This window comes from Malaclemys terrapin, chromosome 21 (genome assembly GCF_027887155.1).
Source record: "Malaclemys terrapin pileata isolate rMalTer1 chromosome 21, rMalTer1.hap1, whole genome shotgun sequence".
NCBI classification, from domain to species: domain Eukaryota; kingdom Metazoa; phylum Chordata; order Testudines; family Emydidae; genus Malaclemys; species Malaclemys terrapin.
The window spans coordinates 16,768,106-16,786,472 of record NC_071525.1 but is presented as its reverse complement, the minus strand read 5'-3'; positions in this window follow the sequence as shown (position 1 = coordinate 16,786,472).

The window sequence follows — 18,367 nt, the reverse complement described above, 5'->3', positions numbered from 1 at the left end:
ATTGGCTGGAAGAGTCGACAGAGCAGCTCTCGAGTCCAGCAACAGCAGCAGGTCAGCAGCTGCTCAGAGCGTTCACCCGCGGCTGAGATGGCTCCTGCTCATTCCAAGCCTTGCTCCTGCCTTGGACCCAGCCTTGCCTCACGCCAGGTAACCTGGTTCTGACCCTCGGCTCCAATTCCTGCCTTGGACCCAGCCTCGCCTCACGCCAGGTAACCTGGTTCTGACCCTCGGCTCCAATTCCTGACTCCTGCTCTGAGCCTGGGCTCTGGCATCTGGCCTCTGACTCCTGCTCTGACCCTCAGCTCCAATTCCTGCCTCTGGCTGTGACCCTGGACTCTGATTCCGGGCTACTGATGCCTGCTCCAACCACTGGGCCTGATCCTGCTCTAACTGCTAGGCACGGCCACCCATGTCCCAGTCACTGACAGTGGCGGTGCCTCTCTAACAGTTTAGTGCTTCAAGCACTCTCCTGGGGTGGGAAAATCCAAGTTGAAATCCTCTCTCCACATGGGGGGAATTGACGGTGTATTTGACGGATTAAAATACTTTGATGAAATGACGTTAAATTGAGAAGGAAAGTCAGCTAGAAGTTGGTAATGCTTTGGGCAAGACACTGTGAACATTATGCCAGGGTTTGCCGAGGGGTGATCCTGTTAGGAAAATGAAGGGGTTGCATTCGTATTGATTTTTTTAATTAGTGATAAAAGTAAGAAGTAAGGATAATATTTGCCATCAAGCATGCTTATGTTACCACAAATACGTGAAATACACCTGGGCTGGCAAGGCAGGAAATAAAAGGGGATGAAACTGAAAAATGTCTGATAAGAACAGTTGGTCACGGAGTTAAATAATCAGCAATGTAACTTCTGGATCAATGCGGCACAGGCCCAGCTCAGCCACACACAGAGATCCTGCCACAATTGTAAAATAAGGAGACCAGGATGGCAGGTTTATGGAGCTGCTCCAGCCTGCCGGAGAACAACAGTTCAAGTGACTCCATGGTCCTGCAGAGTGGACTGTTCCAACACATTCAAACAATGTGGCAAGACTTTGTATAAAACTCCATTTGAAAGTTAAACTGGACATTTCAGCAGCCAGCGAAGTGCCGAGGGCAAACGGCAGCTTGGCCAGCACAGCGTGCAGTGGTGATCGGAGTGCACTGCAAGAGGGGCCCATGGAAAGCAATTTGTGAAAGGAGGTTGCTGAGCGGAGCTGAGCAGCAGATATTCACTGGCTGTCCCAAGATGGTCGTACTCATGGCTATGGCCTAATTGTCCTACACAACCTGATGTGACACCAGGAGTTTTGCACAAAAGAGACTGGAATTTGACACCCCCATGTAAGAACTCACAAGACATGCCTGTGGTTGGGTGGCGAGAAGACAGAAGTTTAATTTTGGTTGGACATTTCCAGCCTTCATCACAAGCATGGGTCACCGTTTGATTGGTCCATGCCAGCTTCTCCAAGCAGAGGAACCAAATTGAACTCACAGCAGAAAGGGGATAAAATGTCCTGCCTCCTTCAGCACATCACTTCCTGAAAGCCGAGAAAAGGAGAAGACTGGAATTCTGAGCCGGCCCCCTGGGAATCCTCACTGCTGGTGACATTAAGTACCTCTCAGTTAGGCACCTTTAACTATCTCTCTCTCTCTTTTCCAGCAGCTTGGGTTGCTTGTTAGCACAAGAGGAAAACACAATGTCCGTCCTTCACTCCACCTGTGTTTGCAGTGTCAGCCCTGCTGTGATCAGTAACGGAGCTGAAGGCTGACAGCTGAGCAAAGATTTGGTGATAAGTAACACACAGCCTTTCTCTTTGGCAAGGACCCAGATCAGTCACTTGACTCCTTCCTCAGCTGGGTACCTAATTACTAAGGACATGTACATACTTGTGTACGTGGTGTATAGATTGTCACAGAGTTATAGATTGTGCCTTTGTTTTGATAAAGTTTGTTGTAAAGTAGCTTTTAAATAGAACTCGTTACAAGTCCTAAACACTGTTTATCCCCCGTAGTTAATAGCTGCGCGCTGCCTGTCGAGTTCTAGATGTACACAGACATCAAATAAGACTTTGTGTGAAAGCCTGTCATAAAAAAATAGATGTTCTTGTTAGGTGGTTAGGAGTGTTTATCAGACCCTGAGCTAATATAACTGGTGTGAGTATTGGTGAAAAGGGGTAACCACAACAGATCCATTGGAAGGAGACTATGGTGGGTTGGCATGTGAGGAATTGCTCAAGTTGTTTTATGCATTAGCCTAGAATTGTTTTCCACTGTTGAATCAAGTAAGAGTGGAGAGTTTTACTAATGGGCTTGAGTGTTTTCCTTCTGCTTTAAGGACTTGGTCAAAATTCCAAACAAAGTCAAAGGATAATTGTTGAATAGGAATTTCGCTGCTTTCTGCTATGGATGTGTTATGTGATTCTTAAAACCTGGATGGTTCGCGTGTGGACCAGTTTTTCCCGTTTCTCTCATTCCAATCATAAACCAGTGCTACTGTGCATGATCTTATATTATATACTCTTGGCTGCTGTTGATAAGGGTAGCCAATAAAAATGTAAAATCAAATCTGAGTCCTTTTCTTTTGTTAAGCAGTCAATATCCAAAGACCCCCTAAGACAGACGAGTTGGGTAATCAGCCGAGCAATTAACTTAACCAAGGTTTTATTTGATACCTTCCTTTCTTACATGTTCCAGGAGGAAAACACCCTCTGTGAATTACCCTGACTGGCCACCAGGTGCCAGCACCGGGGCCAGGGAATGTTATCTCACTAATGATAATTAGTGATAAAGGGGCAGGGGGTGTATCCCACAGATGAATCATGAACTCTTATCATTTCATGGTCGCCTTCACCCAAGCTGCCTTCCGCCTTCAAATTCTCAGCCAGTTCCTCCCGGTTTGTCAGACTCAAACCCAGAACAGCCTCTCCCCTAGTCACTTTCTCCACCTCCTGTAATAAAAAACTTGTCTCCAGCGGAGCAGGTCACTCGCCCATGGGAACCTGAGCGTCCTCAGCCAATCAAGTCACTCACTCGCCCTGTCCTCTGCAGACACAGAGTCAGCTCACCCCAGAGACGTTGGCCTCTGCACAATGAGGCTTCTCCAGGAACGGCTCCCAGATGGGCCAAGACCCCCTACCCCTGCAGCCCCTTGTCCTCATTCACATCTTCGGTCCTTGGGGATCTTGTGAGGGCGGTAGGACGAGAGCCCTGTTCCTGCTGGATTTAGGGGAGAGGTGGTTGGGGGCGTCTGAACAGGCAAAAACCTGGAGGAAGAGCAGGGACATATTCCCACCAGTCACTGCTGCTCCATGGGAAATACGCTCTGTGCATCCCCTCAACTAGCTACGAGGTGTCAGTGCTGCTCCCATGGTAGGCAGGGGTGGAGGACACACTCTGTGCATTACCCGAACTGGCCACCAGGTGTCACTGCTGCTCCAAGTCTGACATGCTGCAGGATGGTATGAAACGGCGCAGGGTCAGTTCTCAGGGTCAGATTTCCAGACGGGTGCAGCGCACAGCAGCCCCCCATGAGGAACAAGAGGAGCTGCCGGATGCGGGTCTGTTTGGAAAATCCAGTGAGAATTGTGCATCTCGTGAGCATGGTGTGACCCCCCCAGCGGCTGAACGTGTTCCCTGCGGTGCCCAGTGACGCTGGGATGAGTCCTCCCCTCTCAGAGCATCTGCCCCTAGCGAGGGGCTCGTCTCAGCTCGTAGCTGGATGCACCCGCTCGTTCCCTGCCTTGTGTCTGGGACAGTTGCACTCAGCAGCACGGACACAGAAGTACAGTGTCCCCCCGACAACCAGTGCGTTCTGGGACTCTGGACGAATGTATCCCTTAGAGCCCAGCAGCATCACTGGGAGCAGGGGCTTTTGGATAATTCCCATCTGCGGAGCATTGCATTATGGGAAGGAGTCAGTCAGTAGGATGGGTTGAACCATGACTGCCCCAAAGCCAGTGGCTCCTAGCCCATCCTGGGAACCAGCTTACAGGGCCCGGCCTTGGGGGTGCTGGGCCTGCGCTGGAGACACCATCCCATGTGTCGCTACCAATCCTGTGACCAGCCTGTGACAGCTGCAGTGTGGGGATGCCAGGTGCTGGGAGCAGGATACCAGCCCCCAATGTTCAGAAATTGCAAGTCAGACCCAAAAAATCATGAGATTTTTTTCCCCAAAACCCACACGTTTGGTCCAAAAATCATGAGCTATTTTGGAGAGGATGATACTGAGGGGTTTGGTGCTCTGGTTTCTGAACTCCCCCTGCCCCGGCGTGTGTGTCAGAGACAATGGCTGTGCCCGGCTCTCCCAGACACACAGAGCAGGTAACTCTGGCTCCGTGGCTGCTGGGTAGAAAGGAGCTTCTAGCTTCTCCCCAGACCCCCACATTATAATTCATTCATTTTGTGCCCCCTGCCCAGCCCCACATCTGCCCCTCCCCCATTAATTGCACACCACCAGCCCCACATCGGCTCTGCCCCCTAGTCCCACTGCTGCTCCGCTTGTGGCTCTGGGGGGCTCTTCACCCCTCTCCCCCTCCCCTACCCAAACACTCCTCTGCCTCCTGGGGGGAGGGGGAAGGTGCTGCCTGTCTCCTGCAGCAGCTCTGATTGGCTGCCCTTCCCCAGGAGGTGGGGCAGTGGGTATTTCTGATGGAGCAACAGTGACACCTGGTGGCCAGCCTGGGTAATGTTTCCCTCATTAGCACAGCAGTGACATCCAGTGGCGAATTAGGGTAATGCACAGAGTGTATTTTGTAAGTGGAACAGCAGTGACTGTGCATTGCATGTTACTGCTGCTTCATTAAGTAATAAAATCTGAATATAGATCTGGGCACTGGGAGCCAGGACTCCTGGTTGCTATTGTGAGCTCAATGTCTATAGCTGTTGTGCAATCTTGATCAAGCCTCTTATTTTCTTTGTGTTGCACTTTCCCCCTGTGAAAGGGGGAATCCTGCTCCTTTGAGGTCTGTGGCACAAATCATGGTTTTACAAAAGCTAGATCGTGCCAAACCAACCCAATCTCCTTCTTTGAGAAGGTAACAGATCTTTTAGACAAAGGAAACGCAGTGGATCTAATTTACCTCGATTTCAGTAAGGTTGATACGGTTCCACATGGGGAATTATTAGCTAAATTGGAAAAGATGGGGGTCAATATGAAAATTGAAAGGTGGATAAGGAACTGGTTAAAGGGGAGACTACAGTGGGTGGTACTGAAAGGTGAACTGTCAGGCTGGAGGGAGGTTACTAGTTGAGTTCCTCAGGGATTGGTTTTGGGACCAATCTTATTTAATCTTTTTATTACTGACCTTGGCACAAAAAGTGGGAATGTGCTAATAAAGTTTGCGGATGACACAAAGCTGGGGAGGTATTGCTAATACAGAGAGGGACCGGGATATCCTACAATCTGGTCCTGAAGCCTTTCCCCCCAGCCCCCAGCTCATCACTAGCTGTCAGGGAGAGCTCATTTAGACTTTGCTGACAAATCATCATTTGAAATGATTAGGTTGGCCAACATCACCGACATGCATGCCCTGACATTGTCATAAAAACAACAGCTGTATAAGGAAGCTAGTCTATGTTCATACTTTTCAAATCTATGATACTTTTTCAGATACACGTATTTTATGATACACTTTACATGCTTTTAAAGTGTGTATTAATGTTTCAATTCAAATTTCCAAACAATCACTAAATTGGGAACACTGTATGTAACTAGTTCACAAAACTGGGGCAGGGGGAAGGGAGAGTGTTGGGGAAATTCATGGTGGGGGTGTAGGGAAATCCCTGCCGTAACATTATTTTCAGATCTAAAGAATCCCATGGCATGTATCTTCTTTGTTCCCTCCTGTGAATTAACACTGGAAGACATGATAGAGTAGGTGCCTTTTCCATTGCCATTGCTAATTGCTTACCTCTGTTCAAAATCAAAGTAACGATCACACTGACTCACAAGCAGCGAGCAGCGGCACCGGAGGCAGCAAACAGGGCGGCTAACAGGGGAGTTTGCAGGGGGAGGTCAAGGGGGGACAGGAGGGCGTGGTGTGTTATGTGCTCTGTGTCCCCAGGTGCTGTGGGCAGAGACTGCAGCAGCCATGAGCCAGACAGCAGCAGACAGAATGCAGATGGCTGCATGTGGAAGCTGTGGTATGTATATAGTCCTAGCAGGGGAGCTGGAACAAAGGTATGTTTGTATGAAGTGTCGCCTTATAGTGTTACTGGAGGAAAAGATTAAGGGGCTGGAGATGCAGGTAGATACCCTGGTGGAGTTTAGGCGGGGGTTTGAGCAGCTGATGGAGGACAGGCAAGGCGGGGCTGAAGGGGAATGCTCTAGGGTGCAGGAGGAGGTAGAAGTAGACGACAGTGAAAGGGGAATGGAAGGGGGAGAACAAGGGAATTGGAAGAATGTGACTGTGAGAAGCAGGCCAAAGAAAAGGAGGGCCAGTGAGGGGGGAATAGAACTCAGGAACAGGTTTGGGTGTTTGGATAACGAGGTGGAGGGGCAGCAGGTGGTGACGGAAGGTGGGAGGGTGAGGAAGAAGAGAAGAGCGGCTAGTCCATTAGAGAGAGGGGAGGTGTTGATGGAGACAGCACAAGACCTGGGCCCCCAGAGGATAGAGGAAGGCACAAGGGGGAGCATAAGAGAAGATAGGAACAGACACAGGTCAAGACTAGAGGGATCAGAGACTAGATTACTAGATCGCACTGTTGACAGGCGACGGCAGGTATATGTAATTGGAGACTCTTTACTAAGGAGATTGGACAGGCCTGTGACCAGGGCGGACCCGGAGAACAGAAGGATGTGCTGTCTACCGGGCACAAAGATACGCGATGTGGACCTGCGGTTGAAAAGGATCCTAAAAGGAGCAGGTAAGAACCCCTTGATAATCCTTCATGTGGGAACGAATGACTCGGCTAGGTTCTCGTTAGAGAGAATCAATGGAGATTATGCCAGGCTGGGGAAGACGCTTAAGGAGATAGAGGCTCAGATTATCTTTAGTGGGATTCTGCCTGTTCCTAGGGAAGGGCAGCAAAGGGCTGATAGGATTGTGAGAATAATAGTTGGCTAAGGGAGTGGTGCTATAAAGAGGGCTTTGGGATGTATGGCCACTGGGAGGCTTTCGGGGACAGACAGCTGTTCTCGCGGGATGGACTTCACCTGAGTAGGGAAGGAAATAGACTTCTGGGAGGGAGGCTGGCTCATCTTATCAAAAGAGCTTTAAACTAGGAAGTATGGGGAGACGGTTGGGAGATGTACAGTTAATCTCCACGCCAGATTCCAACATTGAAATGGTGAGTGAGATAAGAGGAGATATAGCCGGGGAGATGAGATTGGACATAAGAAGGATAGGGGGGAAGGACACAAAGAGGCCTGTAACATATAGTGTTACTAATGGGAGACAGGCTAAACAACATACATTAGGGTGCTTATACACCAATGCGAGAAGCCTAGGTAATAAAATGGAGGAGTTGGAGCTCTTGGTCCGAGAATTGCAACCGGATATCGTAGGAATAACTGAAACGTGGTGGAACGGCAGTCATGACTGGAATACAGGTATGGAGGGGTATGCGCTGTTTAGGAAAGACCGGAACAAAGGTAAGGGTGAGGGGGTGGCATTGTATGTCAATAATGAGATAAGCTGTAAAGAAATAATAGTTGATGGAATAGATAAGACGGAGTCTGTCTGGGCAATACTCACAGTGGGTAAAAGGACTACTAGAGCCTCTCCGGGGATAGTGCTTGGGGTGTGCTATAGATCGCCGGGATCGACCCAGGATATGGATAAAGAACTATTTAATGTGTTTAGAGAAGTAAATACTAATAGGAACTGTGTAATTATGGGGGGACTTTAACTTCCCGGATATAGATTGGGGAACAAACGCTAGTAGCAATAATAGGGCTCAGATGTTCCTAGATGTGCTTGCTGATCATTTCCTTCATCAAGTGGTAGCCGAACCGACGAGGGGGGAGGCCATTTTAGATTTGATTTTGGTGACTAGTGAGGACCTCGTTGAGGAAGTGGTAGTAGGGGACAACTTGGGCTCCAGTGATCATGAGCTAATCCGGTTTAAACTAAACGGAAGGAGTAACAGAATTAAATCAAAGACTAGGGTTTATAATTTTAAAAAGGCCAATTTTAACAAACTAAGGGGACTGGTAAGGGAAGTGGATTGGGCAAACATATTAATAAATCTTAAGGCAGATAAAGCCTGGGATTACTTTAAGTTAAAGATGCATGAGCTGTCAGAGGCCTGTATCCCAAAAAAGGGAAAAAGATTACTAAGCAAGAGATTTAGACCGAGCTGGATGAGCGACCGTCTCAAAGGGGCGATTAGGAAAAAACAGAAAGCGTACAAAGAGTGGAAGAGGGGAGGGATCAGTAAGGAAACTTACCTTAGTGAAGTCAGAGCATGTAGAGATAGAGTGAGAAAGGCCAAAAGCCGTGTAGAGTTGGACCTTGCGAGGGGAATTAAAAGCAATAGTAAGAGGTTTTACAGCCATATAAATAGGAAGAAAGCAAAGAAGGAAGAAGTAGGACCGCTGAAGACTATAGCCAGAGAGGAGATTAAAGATAATCTAGGCATGGCACAATATCTCAACGAATATTTTGCATCGGTGTTTAATGAGGCCAATGAAGGTATTAGGGATACTAGCACCGTGACAGAGGGGCAAACAGAATGGGGGATTACCGTATCCGAGGTAGTAACAAAGCTCGAACGCCTTAATGGGGCTAAGTCGGGAGGACCGGACGATCTTCATCCGAGAATATTCAAGGAATTGGCGCGGGAAATAGCAGGCCCATTAGCGATAATATTTAATGAATCTGTAAACTCGGGGGTGGTTCCATTAGACTGGAGAATAGCTAATGTGGTTCCTATTTTCAAGAAAGGGAAAAAAAGTGATCCAGGTAACTACAGGCCTGTTAGTTTAACATCTGTAGTGTGCAAGGTGCTAGAGAAAATTCTGAAAGAGAAACTAGTTGAGGACCTTGAGGTTAATGGCAAGTGCGATAAATTACAACATGGTTTTACGAAGGGCAGATCGTGCCAAACGAATCTGATCTCCTTCTTTGAGAAAGTAACGGACTTATTAGATAAGGGAAATGCGGTGGACCTAATATACCTGGATTTCAGTAAAGCGTTTGATACTGTACCCCATGAGGAATTATTGGTTAAGCTGGAAAAGATGGGGATCGATATGAAAATCCAGAGGTGGATAAGGAATTGGTTAATGGGGAGAATGCAGCGGGTCGTATTGAAGGGTGAACTGTCAGGTTGGAGGGAGGTTACCAGTGGAGTTCCTCAGGGTTCTGTTTTGGGACCCATTTTATTTAATCTATTTATAACTGACCTCGGAACCGATTGCAGGAGTGGGCTGATAAAGTTTGCGGATGATACGAAGGTGGGAGGCGTTGCCAATTCGGAGGAGGATAGGGATATTCTGCAGGGAGACTTGAATGAGCTTGTGAATTGGAGTATCAGAAATAGGATGAAATTTAATAGTGAAAAGTGTAAGGTGATGCATTTAGGGATGACTAACAACAATTTTAGTTACAAGATGGGGACGCATTGGTTAGAAGTAACGGAAGAGGAGAAGGACCTAGGGGTTCTTGTAGACCGGAGGATGACTATGAGTCGACAATGTGACGTGGGGGTGAAAAAAGCCAATGCTGTCTTGGGATGCATTAGGCGAGGTATATCTAGTAGGGATAAGGAGGTGCTGCTTCCGTTGTATAAGGCGCTGGTGAGACCTCATTTGGAGTACTGTGTGCAGTTCTGGTCTCCCATGTTTAAAAAAGATGAACTCAAACTGGAACGGGTGCAGAGAAGGGCCACTAGGATGATCAGAGGAATGGAAAACCTGTCGTATGAAAGGAGACTCGAGGAGCTCAGGTTGTTTAGTCTGACAAAACGAAGGCTGAGGGGGGATATGATTGCTCTCTTTAAATATATCAGAGGGATAAACCAGGGAGGGAGAGGAATTATTCCAGCTTAGTACTAATGTGGACACGAGAACGAATGGATATAAACTGGCAGTGGGGAAGTTTAGGCCTGAAATTAGACGAAGGTTTCTGACCGTCAGAGGGGTGAAATATTGGAACGGCCTTCCGAGGGAAACGGTGGGGGCGACAGACCTGTCTGGTTTTAAGATTAAAATAGATAAGTTTATGGAGGGAATGGTTTAATGGTAAAACACATTAGCTGAGGAATACCGAGCAATAGCAGGTAAATAGTATAATGGCTAACAAGGGTCAGGCTGGAGACTCTTGCCTACATGCTCGGGGTCTTACTGATCGCCATATTTGGGGTCGGGAAGGAATTTTCCTCCAGGGTAGATTGGCTGAGGCCCTGGAGGTTTTTCGCCTTCCTCCGCAGCATGGGGCAGGGATCGCTAGCAGGAGGGTTCTCTGCCAATTAAAGTCACCAAGACACAGGATTTGGGGACTTCATCAGCAGGGTCAAGGGAAGGGTGGGGACCGTTTTGTGGCCTGCGGCATGCAGGGGGTCAGACCAGATGATCATAATGGTCCCTTCTGACCTTAAAGTCTATGAGTCTATGAGTCTAAGTATTTATTTGATCAACATGAAAAGAACAGAACTTCTTTGTAAGACTCTGATTAAATACATCTTGTTGAACAAAACCATCATTCTAACAGGTCTGGTCGTTTAGCATGAATTTGTTTACTCTTGATTTAAGTATTTTTAAATGTACTATGGGAGAGAGGAGAATTGCATCTTTGTCTGACGGGTTCTTTTTCTATTGCTATTTGCCTTGGTAAAGCTAGAAGTTTCCTTAAAAAAGCAAACCAGCCACCAACAAGGGTGTTCTTCATGCATTCACTGACAAGGATTTGACTGTGTTTCTCTCTTGGAAAGTAAGACCTAATACGATCTCATTATAATGCATCTATACTGTGGGAGTACCCACCGGCCCTGCTCATGACTGCATCGTGGGGTCTACAATCTGTAAGGCACAGGAACTAGTTGTTGGAGTCTATCCACTCCTGAAAACTCTGACACATAAATCATCCCATCTCAGGCAACTGGTCCCTCTGTCTGAAGTCTCACATGACTGAGGCTTTGCAGGTTCATGTTCTTATTCCCCAGCTCTGTGTGCTGGGATAGTGCTAAACCCATGGCCGGGACTCAACAAGTAGTAATCATTTACACACTGTTTGTAGGCCTAGGTTGACAGGATGTTTCTGTCACTTGAGACGCTGTTAGTTGGATTTGAATCTAGAATGATCCTGCCTCAGGAGAACAGATTGTCCAAACAGACCATGCCCAGAGTGCAACTACAGTTGGGTTAGTCTGCCTGCCCATCTACCTCTTATTTCGGTTCTCGCCATAGTTCCCAGTACTGCCCAATGAAAGTAGTGTATTTGGGAATTACATGTAGTAGCAGACAATGATGAGTAATGGTCAATATTGTGATACATCTCTCCAGGAACATACTGCCTTCCAGAGGTTTCACATCATAATCTCAGCACTCCTGGGGTCGTTCATAAAGTACAAAATATTTGGAAGAATCTGTGCTTCAGGTATCCCCAGACACTGTAGATCAGTCTTTACTAATAATCTCTTCATAACATTATTCTTTCATGCATAAACTTTTAAAGATACAGGGCAAAATCCTGGGTCCATTGAAGTCAAAACTCCTATTGACTTCATTAAAATCAGGATTTCACCCACAAAGCTTTTTGAATTGTGACACACAATATTCCACTGGCTATTACCGACATGTGACTTAGAACCAGTTTTCTGAACTCAACATAAAAAATAATCTGAAATGTTGAGTTCTCCACTAAAAAATTTTCTGCATAAATTTATGTTTCCTTTTGGGTCCAAAGTGAATGTTCTGTATAGTTATTGGTAAATAATGGTGAAGTCCAGCCAGATAGCATTTTAGGTAATAGCTTATTGACTAGGTGACTCGATTAATTTGAATGGCAAGAATTAATTAACAAGCTTGCATGCCATTCAATTGTGAGACCCATTGTGCTTGAAATATTTAACAACTGGCTGTATATTATGATGTTTCCTTCTGAAAGCTAAAACTTCCTAAGAGAGGGAAACGTTTGCAAAACCTTTCCTTGCATCATTGAAAAATTGTTCATCTGTATAGTCCCATTCAAGGGAGGGATTATGCCCTGCAATGAAACATCACAATCATTCTATTGTCATTTTATCCCCTAATCAGTAACCTACTAAATAACCTATCGTGTGGCTGGACTTCATCATTTAACAACTCTCTGTGGGCTTCTCTACGCTGTGCATTCGTTTGCCTACACGGGTGTATATTCAGTGCACACTGGGGTGTCACTTCCTAGCTGGTTCATGTGGACTCTGCTGCCGCACATTAGAAGTTCTTCATTGTCCCATTTCAAACAGTACAACATTAATGCAGAGTAGGGGATTTCCACTGCGCAGCAGTCCATGCGGGCCAGTTAGTGCATAATAATGCAGCGCACACTAGAATTTACATCCCTCGAGTGAGGATTAATGCCCAGTATAGACAAGCTTTACGGTAGGTTATTGTACATGAATGGAGCTACTTTGATGAGCAGTTATCTGTGTGAATAAAGGATTTACAATCTGTTCCTCTGGAGAGATTACAGTCTTCAGAAAACTGGACCCTAGAAAGAAATGTAATGCATTAGATTTAGAGCTGCATATATATCTAGATTTTGCTTGTGCGGCTGAGGTTGTTACTTTTAACGCTCGTGAAAATAGACTCCTTTGTATTAATTACAGTCACATACCGCCTGCACGGTGTATGGAGTGGTCCTCCTCATGACACTCTGCCAATGCGTCTCAGTCCTTGCTTGCTACACATTTGCTGTTCCACAGAATAAGCTTCATTTGAGCAGTGAACCTTGACGTTGCCGAAGTGTGTGGAGATTGCATGATGTGAGCAAATGTCCATTATATTATTGGCCTCACATGCAGCTACCTGGTATAAACTTCCCCCTTAAACACACTTTCCCAGTTCCCCAAAACTCAGGGTGACTGTAGGGCCATTTATCTGTGCCAGAGTTCACAGTCCTCAAAGACTTATGCTAACTGCTTCAGTGAATGTCTTACAGGAGACAGGCTTGTAGGGTCCTTTGCGTTACTACTTAGTAAAATAAAATGCGAATGCTAGCTCTGTGGGGTGCACTTTGTGCCAGGAGATATAGTAAACAGTTTACCATCATAAGTCTTTCCCATCTTCCTCCCACGGCCCAGGAAAATAAATCTTTTTCAAAGTCCTAATGTTTAAAGTTTTCCCACTCTTAGCCCTCTGTTCTTCCAGAGCAGTATAAAGAGGTGTTACTGCAGGTGTGAATGTAACTTATACCCACTTTATGGTCACTTTACACTGCCAGAGTGGTGGAGAGGAGGATCAGGCCCATTCTATAGTTCAGTAAGCTGCTTTCTTTGTCCAATTGTATTAGGGTGACCATACGTCCTGTTTTGGCCAGGACAGTCCCTTTTATAAGCCCTGTCCCAGCTGTCCCGACTTTTTTGGCAAAATTGTGCATTTGTCCCGTTTGCTCTTGCCAACTGATCATCAGATAATGCAGCGGTGTAATCAGGAAGGCCAAAGCACAACTGGAGTTGCAGCTAGCAAGGGATGTGAAGGGTAACAAGAAGGGTTTCTAGAGGTATGTTAGCAACAAGATGAAGATCTGGAAAGTGTGGGACCCTTACTTAATCGGGGAGACAACCTAGTGACAGAGGATGTGGAAAAAGCTGAAGTACTCAATGCTTTTTTTGCTTCGGTCTTCACAGACAAGGTCAGCTCCCAGACTGCTGCACTGGGCAACACAGCATGGGGAGGAGGTGAGCAGCCCTCGGTGGTGAAAGAACAGGTTAAGGACTATTTAGAAAAGCTGGGCATACGCAAGTCCCTGGGGACGGATCTAATGCATATGAGGGTGCTGAGCTTTTGATACGATCTTGCCAGCAAGTTAAAAATTTCTGATTTAATGAATGGTCTATAAGGTGGATAGAAAGCTGGCTAGATCGTCAGGCTCAATGGGTAGTGATCAATGGCTTGATGTCTAGGTGGCAGCCGGTATCAAGCGGAGTGCCCCAGGCGTCTGTCCTGGGGCTGGTTTTGTTCAATATCTTTATTAATTATCTGGATGATGGGATTAATTGCACCCTCAGCAAGTTCACAGACGATACTAAGCTGTGGGAAGAGGTAGATACGCTGGAGGGTAGGGATAAGGTCAAGAGTGACCTAGACAAATTGGAGGATTGAGACAAAAGAAATTTGATGAGGCTCAACAAAGACAACTGCAGAATCCTGCACTTAGGAAGGAAGAATCCCATTTACTGTTACAGGCTGGGGACCGACTGGCTAAGTGGCAGATCTGCAGAAAACGACCTGGGGATTACAGTGGATGAGAAGCTGGATATGAGTCAGCCGTGTGCCCTCGTTGCCAAGAAGGCCAAAGACATATTGGGCTACATTACTAGGAGCATTGCCAGCAGATCAAGGGAAGTGATTATTCCCCTCTATTCAGCACTGGTGAGGCCACATCTGGAGTATTGCATCCAGTTTTGGGCCCTCCACTACAGAAAGGATGTGGACAAATTGGAGAGAGTCCAGCAGAGAGCAACAAAAATGATGAGGGGGCTGGGGCACATCACTTGCGAGGAGAGGCTGAGGGAACTAAGGTTATTTAGTCTGCAGAGGAGAAGAATGAGGGGGGATTTGATAGCTGCTTTCAACTACCTGAAGGGGGGATCCAAAGAAGATGGAGCTTGGCTGCTCTCAGTGGTGACAGATGACAGAACAAGGAGTAATGGTCTCAAGTTGCAGTGGGGGAGGTCTAGGTTGGATATTAGGAAACACTATTTCACTAGGAGGGTGGTGAAGCACTGGAATGGGTTACCTAGGGAGGTGGTGAAATCTCCATCCTTAGAGGTTTTTAAGGCCCGGCTTGACAAAGCCCTGGCTGGGATGATTTAGTTGGTGTTGGCTCTGCTTTGAGCAGGGGGTTGGACTAGATACCTCCTGAGGTCCCTCCCAACTCTAATTATCTATGATTCTATGATCTGCTCGAACCCACTTTGAAACTCAACCATAGTTTCTGTGATGAAATGGGAATGTTCTTAATGTTTTGTCTGAATACTCTGTGGATGCCTCTGTTTCCCCTATGCATTTCTTAAGTATCTAGTGGGATAACGGTGTGTGATTGTTGCAGAACCTTAGAGGGCAGTTGTGATGCTGTCTGCACAGAGAATAGCCGACACCCTGTCTCTTGGCAACTGATGGCCTGGGCTGCTCCTCTGCAAAGGTGCCAACTGAAGGTGTTGGAGAACAAAGAGATCAGGTGGCCTCCTGGACCAGGAAGGAGACAAACGCAAGAGGAGAGGCTGGAGAGTTTCAGTTTGGAGCTGGCTGGGGAAATGGAGGGGGGCCAGATGGGGCTCTGGCCTCCCTGGCCCCAAGATGGACCTGAATAAGGGGTTCTGTTCTCTGTACCTACAAGCTCTGTTTTAGACCGTGTTCCTGTCATCTAATAAACCTTCTGTTTTATTGGCTGGCTGAGAGTCACGTCTAACTGTGGAGTTGGGGTACAGGGCCCACTGGCTTCCCCAGGAGCCCCACCTGTGTGGAATCAGTGCGGGAAGTGCACGGTGTGGAAGGGGAGGCTGAATGCTCCGAGGTCAGACCCAGGACAGTCGAAGCTGTGGAAGCTTCTTGCCCTGGAGACAGTCTGCTCAGAGAGAGGAGGCTCCCCCAGAGTCCTGACTGGCTTCGTAGGGAGCATTTCCAGAGCATCGCCCGGAGACTCCATGACAGCCTCAATCTCCCCATGTGTTACTCAAGTATCTAGGTGGTTGTGTTACCTCAGTATCTGACATTCCTGCATGTACCCCAGAACTTGACAGTACTGCAGTAATCGATTTTGTATGTTCAGCCACTGCCAGCTGAAAACCAAACATCCCATAGCTAGGAAAATCTTAGGCCTTTGTGAGGCCAAGTCAGACAGCTGTGTACTTGCAGTTTATTATTCAGAACAGGATGGGACAGCAAGTTATGGAAGAGAGTGAGTGGATAATGACCTTGGTTTTAGGTGCCCTTGACATGTTCTTATGGCTAGAAATACTAGAAATGTTTCGAGATAATGAGTAGTTTGTTGAAATTAGGGGAACTGGTGACCCAGTAGAGGTTATTATGCTGACCCACTAGGTGTCACTATAGGTTGTGTTGTGTTACAATTAGCTATAAAAGATTAGGTAAAAGTAAACACCTCAGAGTAGTCCGAGGGATCTTTCCTTCAGGCAAGGAGCTGACATCTAAACTCCCCTTCAGCTGGATGGAAAGGGGGCCCCTGGAAGCCAGGGTGGTGACCACTAGAAACCAGGTCAGACTGTGGGTAAGTATGTCTGAAATGTCCTAAACCCATTGGATATGTGTGTGTGTGTGTGTGTGTGTGTGTACGCTTAAAATCTAATAAATAGTAGCTTTAGATGAAAGCCTGCATTTGTATCAATCATTCATCAGATGGAAGTGCTGTGTTCCCATTGATTTATTCCTGGAGAGAAACAGTTAAGTTACCACTGCTTTGGGTTCTGGGAAACCCCGGGTAACAGTGAGACAAGGGTGTGTGATTGTTGCAAAGACCCCAGAGGGCAGGTGTGACTGCCGTCTGGCTGCCTGGGCACAGACAGTGGCTGTCATTCTGTGTCCTAGGAACTGATGGCCAGGTTGGAGAACAAAGAGAGAGGTGTCTGAGGTTGGGCTGCAGGAAGCAAGTCAGTCTCCTGTTTTGGGACTCGGGGGAAGAGCCCAGGGCTCTGGGCTCTGGACTCCCCCAAGATGGACTTTGCTGAATGTTCCTAATTTCTGTGCTAAGAAAATCTGTTCTATGCTGTGTTCCCGAGGACTAATAAACCTCCTGTTTTACCTTCTGGCTGAGTCACTGCTGACTGCGAGTTTGGGGTGCACGGCCCCTTTGGGGCATGTGAGGCTTCCCCAGGTGTCCCATTCCAGCAGATCCACTGCAGGGAGCTCACGGTGAGAACAGGGGCTGAATGCTCCGAGTCAGACCCAGGAGATGCTGAAGCCAAGGAGGCTTGTCCTAGCGAGAGTGTGCCCTGAAGGGTGTCACACGGCAAGAGGGGCCTGTCTGAACTTCATTCGAAGTGGCTCCAGAGCACCCAGCCTGTGCTCTCCGTTACAGTTTCCACCTGCATCTCCAAGCCTCGGACCTTCTCTTCCATCAGATCTGTCAAGCAGCACTTAGTACAGACAAGCTCTTTTCAGGTTATCGCTCTAGCATCATAAACATCCCATAGCTCCCATATCCGGTCATCTTCATTGTCTCTCCCATGGCTTCAGTCTCTGCCGCTGCTGCCTCCGTACCTGTCATAGCCTTCCTGCCCAAATTCTCACTGCCCCTAAAGACCAGGGGCTTCTTCCTCCTTCTCCTTCACCAGAACTGCCACTCAAACTCCCCTGTTTACAGTTCTGTTTGTCACACTTGTGCTGCTGGCTGACGGTTTGGCTGCCTTTATAATTCCCCTAACCAGGGCTCTGCTTCTCTCACAGCACACTGCCCTCTACCAGCCTCTACAAACTGAACAAGGGAAAACAAAGAACACACACACAAAACCCTGCTGGGTTTAACACGGCCCACAGCTCCATCAGCTTTACTCATGGCTCCACCCGTAACCCCCATAACCAGACAAGCTCCCGATGCCAGGTCCTCCTGAGGATCCCACGAGGGTGTGCTCAGAGTGAGAGGTGAGAGTTGCCCCCCAAATGTCACCACCGCTGGAGCAGGATAGATCACTGCTCTAGAGCCACCAAACCCTGTAGAATAGGTGTCGAAGCAGCTAACACATGGCTGTGGGTACTCCCTGCCCCACAGGGTGGGCAGCAGGACCGCTCTCTGCGATGGAGGTACACCCGAAACACGTGCTAGGGAGTCGAGTACCCAGTAGGCACAAGGGAAAATGGATTAAGAGATTCAAAGCTGGAATATTATTGTGATGTGACCCATGTAGGCCCCAAGACACAGAGACAGAGGGAGCAGAGCGATGACGACCCGGTCATCTAGTTCCTGGCTTCTTCTCTGCTCACATTTCCTCTTCTGAATCCTCTCGCTCCATTCACCCTTTGCCTGCCTCCGAACCAGCCGCCGGGATCTCTTCTCATCTTCCTCCATGAAGTCACCAAGCAACCTCCCTGTTCCGCTGGGCTGTGCCCATGAAGTGCATTTCACCTGCAAAGTCTGCCTTGTGACCTTTCCTAGGGATCCCCACTGCTTGGAGCCTGTGCATCATCCTCATCCCGTCACCTCTTGTCTCCATGCACGCTGCTTCCTGAGCCTGCAACCAGCAACTCCCAACTCCCCATCCAGCTTCAGA